Genomic DNA, 10,202 nt, shown 5'->3' with positions numbered 1-10,202 from the left:
CCCGACGATAATTCATTAACGATATCGTAGCGTGTAAAGCCCATTTAAGGCTATTCTCGGGTAATATAGAATTTAAAGTGAACCAGCTTCTACTTTTCAGATTATGTTGTATAATAAAGATGTCTTTACTTACAATTCAATAACATAATTCACATATTTCAAAATTTTCATTTTATTATTTAATCTAGCAGATTAAAAGCAAGGAATTCCCATGACTTATGAGGGGCTTATGTGTTTCCAACAAAGAAAATGTTCTTATTCATAGCATGATGCTATGGAATACTGAATTTAATTTTACATTGCTGCAGAAAGATATTAGTAAAATAAAACAATAGACTAAATAATTTAACAAATTAATGTTTCATAAATATGACTAATGTACAGTGACAAGTAATAGGGTAACAATGGTTTCAACTTTTGAATCTCAGGCTCCATATTTCACCATTTACTACAGCTTTAAGCGTGAGACTACCATCATTTTATAGACAATCATCTTTGCTATCTCATGCATGAATTTAACTTGATACTATTTAGCATATGAGTAGTTATGCAGAGTCTTGTCATCTCAATCCATTGTTACTGTTTTTCTACTGGTATTTAAAAAATCTTTTCCTTCAAGTATTCTGTAAATTACTGTCACACGGTGACTGGCTCAAAATTCGCTTTGTGTCAGGACTACTTCTGACACTGTTCACACAACAGACACTCCACATGATGCAGCTTTTGCATTGCACAGACAGGCTCAAGCGTCAACTAGCTGTACTCTTGTTAGTAATTGGGCTTGCAGGAGTTAATTTCTGCTAGCTTGTGGATTACTGCTTAGTTACATGTTGCAGAAGACCTATCACAGTCGCTTTTTAAGATGGTGGAACCTGTTCTCCCATGCCAATGGTAGCTTTATGCGATCCTAGTCCATGTACTTTGATATCCACTTGCTGGTGAACGTCTGAGTGCTGTGTGGTGTGTTGTGGAAATACTCTTGTTGATTATTTCCTTTCTTCCTTTAGTTTCCTTCTGATCACATATTCTCTATAGCTCTGTGAGTGATTGTTGTGAGTTTTGGCTTTCCCCCATCTGTTTACTTGTGTGGAATTAAGATTTCCCAAGAAAAGAAGAACTCCATCATCAAGCTCATCGATAGCGATCTCTTGGCCAAGAAATTCCTAGACTGCATCATGTGAGTGCTATCACAGTTGGAAGAATAAAAAATAAAGTCCATCCATCCGTTCAAAGCCCAGAGGTGGACGTCAAGGCAAAATAACGGTGTCAACAAGTCGACTCATCAGAAGATCTATCAGTGCCTCAGTGCTGGCTATATTCCAAGGTTGATTTATATCTGGAGTTCAAGCTCCTCACTTATCTTGCTGCGATATTACTTTTGCTTTTCCCTGAAGTTTATTTGTGTGTTTCCCTACCCAGCATTCTCTCAGCATTCCCCTTCCCAGCATTTTCTTTAATTTGGGATTTGGAGGGGTTCCACTTAACCCATAAGCCTTTTTGGGTTTCTTCTGTCTGCCCTGTATGACTGTGTGAACACATCTGTAGCCCTATGTCTCACCCTTTGCCTGTGTGCACTTCTTTTCTGTTTATTAGCATTTTGTGTTACTCTTGCGCTATAGTTTAGGGCGCAGTTACGAACACTCAGGGTAAATCAACATTGATCAGAGGTGCCAGCCTCAAAGGTCAGGTAGGAACAAAACAGGGTCAGGTTTAGGGTACCCTAGTCTGTATGGGAACCTGTGGTTAATATCTCCTCTGGTTTCTTCGTTCCAGTGTGTGTGGAAGGGCTGAGTCGTAAAAGTATGGTATAATAAAAGCTCCATAAGAATATAGTCAACCTCTTTATTTATATTTTTATTGTTTCAAATATTTCACCATCATGGACTTATTATACAAACTTTTTGACTAGGATTGAAGCTACCAGATGAAAATCTGCCATTCTGAAGCAATTCCATCTTATCTGCATATATTGCCCTTTTGGGACACTATTTAGACAGACAAGTAAGTGATAAGTGTAATAATGTGAAAATATAACTATTTCTAGCAGTGAGTTTGCTATATGAAGTTGTCATTACTTAGCCATTGTCTATATAATCAATTAGATCCAAAATAATTTTTCAACAAGTGCTGTTAGTAGACGTAAATTGTAAAACTCACTTTTACTAATGTTAAAAACTCTTATAGGGATTTCCTCTCCTCTGTCCAAAAAAAAGACATCAGAATTAATAACTTGTCCCCAAAATCACAAATAGGGATTCACTGTATACTAAATAGAGGTCTCTAACATAGATAAAACATAACTTTTATTAATCTTCTAAAAAAAGCCAACCAGCATGATCATAAATGAAAAATATAGAGTGTATTAAATCAAAATAGTGCAGCCCTCTGTTATTCTTCTGGGAATATTAATATTTTGGTGCTTCCACCTACCTCCAGTAAGTACAAATTAGTGAAACTTGGTGCTAAACTAGTCCCCATCGCAATCCTTTACAATTGAAAATATAACTCATTATCATATATAAAGCTGTTTTGGTTTAAAATAAGGTATATTTATTAATAAAATTAATTTGTTCCAAAGAAATCATCTCAATGTCTCTGGTAGTTTTTGAAAAATTTTGACTGTCACAACATTTTTTGTTTTCAATCATGATGTACCATGATGAAACATCCAGTGTACTCAGAATATAAAGGGGCTAACAGAAACTAGTTTCTAATACCTGAAAAATGTATTTATTGCGAAAGAGGTATAATGGTAATAATCATACATTTGTGAGAAATTTAATTTCAAGCTGTTCATTCCAGAAACAATTGGCCTGCTTGGTGGGTCAGTATGTAATTTATGAAACTTACGTATGTGATAAAAAGTAGCTGTGCATCCAAAATAACAGGATCAGTTCCCATCAAGGAGCGATGTAAAATCCTTATTCATTACATTTTATACTTGAGAGAAAAGATGATAATCGGGGCACTCTCAACCACTTCACTTCTTTCCTTTATTAAAGGGGTGGTTCACCCATTTTTCTTATTTTCTATATCAGTGCAACTTACAATTTTAGGTGTCTTCTTCATTGGCCTTTATTTGCAGTTCTGGCACTGAGCAGCGCTATCCTGCACGCTCAGTGACGGTCACATGAACCCCTGGTGCTGTGGCCACTAGTATCCTCTGACGTTACGTCAATTTCCGGGCTCACAGACTTGACGTTACATCAGGGGATTTTGGCGCCACTCACACTGATTGACTGGGCTGTGGGCGGTGATTACTGCACGTCACAGCCCAACATCGAGGGGAGGATCCGAAGGGCGCCAGTGTGGAGCAGTGAAGAGCGCTTAGCAGATTTGTGAGGTTCAAAGCCCCAGTGTAGAGTACAGTAGGGGTTCTTAAGCTGAACCCCCCCATCACGCAAGTATATGATCGCACTATCCAGCCGTCCTTTCTGCTCAGTTGTCAGGAGAGCGTGTGGTGTCAGGCACTGGGATAATGTACTCCCACCAGCAGTACAGGTGACCGGATGCTGCATGGGATCAACTTTCTCCACTCTGTGACTTGTTGTGTAGGTGACAGACTAGAGACAGTTGGTCCCATGCAGCACAACAAGTCACAGAGTGGAGCAAGTTAGTGACATGTAGCACACTATGTGTCAGAGCAGAGCATGTCACCAACTTGCACTGCTCTGTCACCTGTCGTGCTGCATGTCACCAAGTTACTGCACACTGTGACTTATGCTGCATTGTACCAACTGTCTCCACTCTGTCACCTGCACAACAAGTCACAGAGTGTAGCAAGTTGGTGACATGAAGCACAGCATGTGACAGAGCACCTCTCTTCCCTCTCTCTCTTCCATCTCTACCTCTCCCTCTCTCGCTTTTCCCTCTCTGTCTCCTGGCATGGTCAGTACAGAAATCTCTCTATCTATCATGGAGGGGTGAGAAGGAGTAATAAACATGGAGTACCTAAGTGTGTCTTTGTATTTATTTCTAATTGTTTTTTCTCTGTGTGGTGTCTTTTTTTAACCCTTTATTGGAGATTCTTAATGGCCGGATCAAACTTGGCCTGACATTAAGAATCTCAGGCTTTATACCAGCTGGTAAAACAAAGCTGGTATTAACCCCTTATTACTCAGCGTGCCACCTGGCACCAGGGCCACTGAAGAGTTGGATACAGCGCCAGCAGATGGTGCTTCTATGAAAGCGCCATTTTCTGGGGCGGCTGTGGACTGCAATAAGCAGCGGGGGGCCCCATAAAGCTTGAACCACCCTGTGTTGTGGATTACAATCCCCAGCTGCTTAGTTGTACCTGGCTGGACACAAAAAATAGGCAAAGCCCACGTCATTTATTTATTTTTTTTATTATTTCATGAAATTTATGATAGGCTTCCCTATATTTTGGGTTCCCAGCTGGGTACAAATAGGCAGTTGGGGGCTGGGGGTAGCCCGTACCTGCCTGCTGTACCTGGCTAGCATACAAAACATATGGCGAAGCCCACGTCTTTTTTTTTTAGGCCAAAAACTTTAAAAAAAAAAAAAAGAGCTTCCCTGGACCATACAGCCCGCACATGGTCACACATAATCGGCAGCAGGCAGTGACTGCGGTTAACCTGCATCCTTCGCAGTGTGTGCGGGCTGTAAGATCAGGAGTTCAGCTGACTCCAGTGCCGGCCAATAAATTCTGTTTTCCGCTGCAGAAGGATCTGGTAAAATAACAATTGCGGTTGCATGCGTTGCACGTTTAATCCACAGAATCCAGTCATATGCTGATTTGAAAGTAGCCTGCAAAAATGCATGCCACACGGATGATACAGATGACACAGAGAGACTAGGCAAGAGGGGAAAAGCAATCTCATGACCCCATCATTTTTTTCCCCAATTATTTATTTTTTTCACATGTTGTGCTGGCTAAGGGTATGTTCACACATCAGGTTTTTGCTGTGCGGTACAATCCAGCGCTTTGTTGGAAAAACTCATCTGCTTTTTTTTTGCCGACGGGTGCGTTTTTTTCTCATAGACTTCTATTAGCGCCGGATTGTGCCGCATGTACTTGCGTTTGATCCGGTTTTTGCCGGATGCGGCAAAAATCGTCACTCCGGCGGCCACACAGGACACAGAGAGGAACTTTTTTTGCCAGCGCCAAAAAACTGCATAGCGCCGGGTGTGGCGCTGTGCAGCATGGTGCATAATGAAAGTCTATGCGCACCGGATACGGTGGCATGCTTCAAACGCCAGAAGCATGTACCGTATCCTGTTTTTACTTCTGAGCATGCCCAGAAGTGATATAAATTCATTGCTTGTCAGAAAATCAATCACTCACTCACTCTCTCTCAAACTCTCTCACTCACTGACTCACTCACTCACTGAGTGACTCACTGACTCATTCACTCACTCTCACCCACTCACCGATCACCGACGCAGCGCTGCACGGCTGTCACAAAGCTCTGGCGGCTTTTCCTGATTTGAAAATGCCAGCCGCCCATTATTCAATCTCGTATTCACTGCTTCCCCCACCCACCGGCGCCTATGATTGGTTGCAGTCAGACACACCCCCACGCTGAGTGACAGCTGTTTCACTGCAACCAATCACAGCCGCTGGTGGGCGGGTCTATATCTTGCAGTAAAATAAATAATTTTAAAAAACGGCGTGCGGTCCCCCCCAATTTTGATACCAGCCAAGATAAAGCCACACAGCTGAAGGCTGGTATTCTCAGGATGGGGAGCTCCACGTTATGGGGAGCCCCCCTGCCTAAAAATATCAGCCAGCAGACACCTGGAATTGCCGCATCCATTAGATGCGACAGTCCCGGGACTCTACCCAGCTCATCTCGAATTGCCCTGGTGCGGTGGCAATCGGGGTATTAAGGGGTTAATCATGGCAGGCGTCTATGAGACACCCCCAATGATTAACCTGTAAGTGAAAGAAAATAAACACATGCACCCAAAAAAATACTTTATATGGAATAAAAGACAAAAAACACCCTCTTTCACCATTTTATTAAAATCCCCAAATACCCCTCCAGGTCCGACGTAATCCACAGAGGTCCAACGATGATTTCAGCTCTGCTACCATGAAGCTGACAGGAGCGGCAGTAGAACACCGCTGCTCTCTATCAGCTCCACGCAGCAACTCAAGTGAATCACGCTGTCAGCGGTCACGTCACTGAGGTAATGCCTGTGTGCGGTGATGATGCGTGCTGTAGTGCCTGCGTGTGCGGTGATGATGCGTGAGGTAGTGCCTGCGTGTGCGGTGATGATGCGTGCGGTAGTGCCGGGGTGTGTGCGGTGATGATGCGTGCGGTAGTGCCTGGGTGTGTGCAGTGATGATGCGTGCGGTAGTGCCAGGGTGTGTGCGGTGATGATGCGTGCGGTAGTGCCTGGGTGTGTGCAGTGATGATGCGTGCAGTAGTGCCTGCGTGTGTGGTGATGATGCGTGCGGTAGTGCCTGGGTGTGTGCGGTGATGGTGGGGGTGGTAGTGCCGGGGTATGTGCGGTGATGATGCGTGCGGTAGTGCCTGTGTGACGCCCTGGCCAGCCAGGTAGTCACAGATAGGGCCCCGCATTACACCAGTCCCCTAACAAGTTGACAGCAGCCTAAATTGTAAAACCCTAGTCACCCCCCTTGGAGCTGGATGGACACACCATGGGGGGAACCAGGCGGTTGGAAGACGCCTAACGAGGAGTTCCAGACAGCCTGGGGCGGGAAAGTAGAGAGTCTGTTAGTGGAGGTGAAGTGAAGTGGAAGCAGGCCTGTGTGTCAGGCCTGAAGCTAACTGACAGGTGCCAGGGTAGGAGCCCTGGTACCTTTAGCTAGGAGGCAGATGGATTCCTCTGTCTGCAGGAGTCGGGAAGACTGCTCGGTGGAACCGAGGTGGACCGGGACAGGGTTATAGCCTGCCAGTACCGACCCGGGGAACTGACTCGGAAACCGGAGCACAAAGGGGTGTACTCAGACCAAGAAGCTAGGTCCAGAAGCTACTGGGTAGCTAATTAACTGATTGCGGCCAGGACTATAGGTCCTGTCCCACCCAAAGTCCCGACTGAAGGCAACAGCCCAACGAGGGGGATAGAAAGCCACCGCCATGGCAGAGAGATCCCACGGGCCAGCGTCTGCGGGCAAAGGGCTCCTCAGGCAACCACAAGCCAGGGAGCGGACTCTTGAAGTTGCAAGCGCAGGTAATCCACCATCACAAAACAGGTGCAGGAGGAAGGCAGAGATTACCAACGGGGTGGGGGACCAGACTGCAGCTGGCTACGAGCACCGACCACCATCACCTTGGTTTACCAGTGACTCGTGTGTTTACTAATAATGAGAACATCAGTGCCCTCCGGCCACCCATCTCCCTGCCCTGCACCGCCCAACTCCCCCACCGGGGCCTGGGGCCACCATCCCTACCCACGGAAGGGTTAACAACTTGCTGCGCAACATCTCCCCCGGGTGCCCCATAACTGCAGCGGTGGTGTCCACCTTCACCACATCCCGTGGGTGGCGCCACGAACACGGCTCCGTACACCTACGTCCCCAAACCGCCAGGCCCCTTTTGATCAAAGTGACCGCAGGACCCCCGGGTCCGGAGACCCTCGAGCCACCCACTGAAGGTCTGGACCCAAGCGGCTCGGCTGCCGAGCATGGGGCGGCATACCTGCGTGTGCGGTGATGATGCGTGCGGTAGTGCCTGCATGTGCAATGATGGTGGAGTTGGTAGTGCTGGTGTTTGTGCGGTGATGATGGGGTCTCTCTCTCTTTCAGCATAGAAAAAAAACAAAAGAAAAAAAAAAACGGATCCGTTTTTAACCGGATCCGTCGCATCAGTTTTTACACAATCTGAGATGGATCCGTTGCATCAGGCACAAACCGGATTGTGCCTGATTGGAAAAAATGTGTAAACTTAGCCTAAACGTACGCACGCACACACACACACACACACACACACACACACACACACACACACACACACTATGAACTATATGAGAACAAGCAGAAGATAGCCGCTTTCTTCCCCTGGTTGTGCAGAGCTGGGAGCTTCTGCTGTCACGACTGTGATTTCTCGCAGTGCTTCCACACAGGGAAGACGGCAGGGAGGAGTCTTTGAGTGTAGAGCTGAGTGGGTTTGTTATATACAGTCCTACAGCTGCAAAGAATTATGGGAGTTGTAGGAACTGAACCCAGGAAGTCAGGAGAGAGATTAACCCCATCAGAGCTGGAGCTAGAAATGAGGATGTCCTGCTAGAGCACAATAAAAGGTAATATTGCTGAAATAACATAATAGATGTTTGGAGAGGCACATATTAGCAAGATTTATGAGGAAAAAAAAAAATCAATTTTGGTAACTGGACAACTTCTTTAACATTAGAACGTGGACAAATAAAAGCCTATGGCCGGTTCATGTGATCTCATGCTTTAGCAGTGCCTTATTAGTCATCCCTTGCCCCTTAAATATACATAACTTTACCTCTAACTCGCTGCATGGATAAAACACATTTACTCAGTAGAATTCTGTCTTACTGGATACTATGGCATTCCTATCTATCATGTGAGAGTTCAGCTGTTGGATGGATACAGGTTGGCTAGTATTGATGTTGAGAGCCTGAATAGATGCATTCCTCAAGATCAGAGTGTAGAGGCTGTTAGGCATCCATCCATACTGTAATTCTAAAGAAGATACTATACAAACAAAGGACATTTATATGTGCATACAGTCATATGAAAAAGTTTGGGCACCCCTATTAATGTTAACCTTTTTTCTTTATAACAATTTGGGTTTTTGCAACAGCTATTTCAGTTTCCTATATCTAATAACTGATGGACTGAGTAATATTTCTGGATTGAAATGAGGTTTATTGTACTAACAAAAAATGTGAAATCCGCATTTAAACAAAATTTGACCGGTGCAAAAGTATGGGCACCCTTATCAATTTCTTGATTTGAACACTCCTACTTTTTACTGACTTACTAAAGCACTAAATTGGTTTTGTAACCTCATTGAGCTTTGAACTTCATAGGTAGGTGTATCCAATCATGAAAAAAGGTTTTTAAGGTGGCCACTTGCAAGTTGTTCTCCTATTTGAATCTCCTATGAAGAGTGGCATCATGAGCTCCTCAAAACAACTCTCATATGATCTGAAAACAAAGATTATTCAACATAGTTGTTCAGGGGAAGGATACAAAAAATTGTCTCAGAGATTTAAACTGTCAGTTTCCACTGTGAGGAACATAGTAAGGAATTGGAAGAACACAGGTACAGTTCTTGTTAAGCCCAGAAGTGGCAGGCCAAAATAAATATCAGAAAGGAAGAGAAGAAGAATGGTGAGAACAGTCAAGGACAATCCACAGACCACCTCAAAGACCTGCAGCATCATCTTGCTGCAGATGGTGTCAATGTGCATCGGTCAACAATACAGCGCACGTTGCACAAGGAGAAGCTGTATGGGAGAGTGATGCAAAAGAAGCCGTTTCTGCAAGCACGCCACAAACAGAGTTGCCTGAGGTATGCAAAAGCACATTTGGACAAGCCAGTTACATTTTGGAAGAAGGTCCTGTGGACTGATGAAACAAAGATTGAGTTGTTTAGTCATACAAAAAGCCGTTATGCATGGAGGCAAAAAAACCACGGCATTCCAAGAAAAGCACTTGCTACCCACAGTAAAATTTGGTGGAGGTTCCATCATGCTTTGGGGCTGTGTGGCCAATGCCGGCACCGGGAATCTTGTTAAAGTTGAGGGTCGCATGGATTCAACTCAGTATCAGCAGATTTTTGACAACAATGTGTAAGAATCAGTGACGAAGTTCAAGTTACGCAGGGGATGGATATTTCAGCAAGACAATGATCCAAAACACCACTCCAAATCTACTCAGGCATTCATGCAGAGGAACAATTACAATGTTCTGGAATGTCCATCCCAGTCCCCAGACCTGAATATCATTGAAAATCTGTGGGATGATTTGAAGCGTGCTGTCCATGCTCGGCAACCATCAAACTTAATTGAACTGTAATTGTTTTGTAAACAGGAGTGGTCAAATATACCTTCATCCAGGATCCAGGAACTCATTAAAAGCTACAGGAAGTGACTAGAGGCTGTTATTTTTGCAAAAGGAGGATCTACAAAATATTAATGTCACTTTTATGTTGAGGTGCCCATACTTTTGCACCGGTCAAATTTTGTTTAAATGCGGAATGCACATTTTCTGTTAGTACAATAAACCTCATTTCAATCCA

This window comes from Anomaloglossus baeobatrachus, chromosome 9 (genome assembly GCF_048569485.1).
Source record: "Anomaloglossus baeobatrachus isolate aAnoBae1 chromosome 9, aAnoBae1.hap1, whole genome shotgun sequence".
Classification (NCBI taxonomy): Eukaryota; Metazoa; Chordata; class Amphibia; order Anura; family Aromobatidae; genus Anomaloglossus; species Anomaloglossus baeobatrachus.
This window is presented reverse-complemented; position numbering follows the sequence as displayed.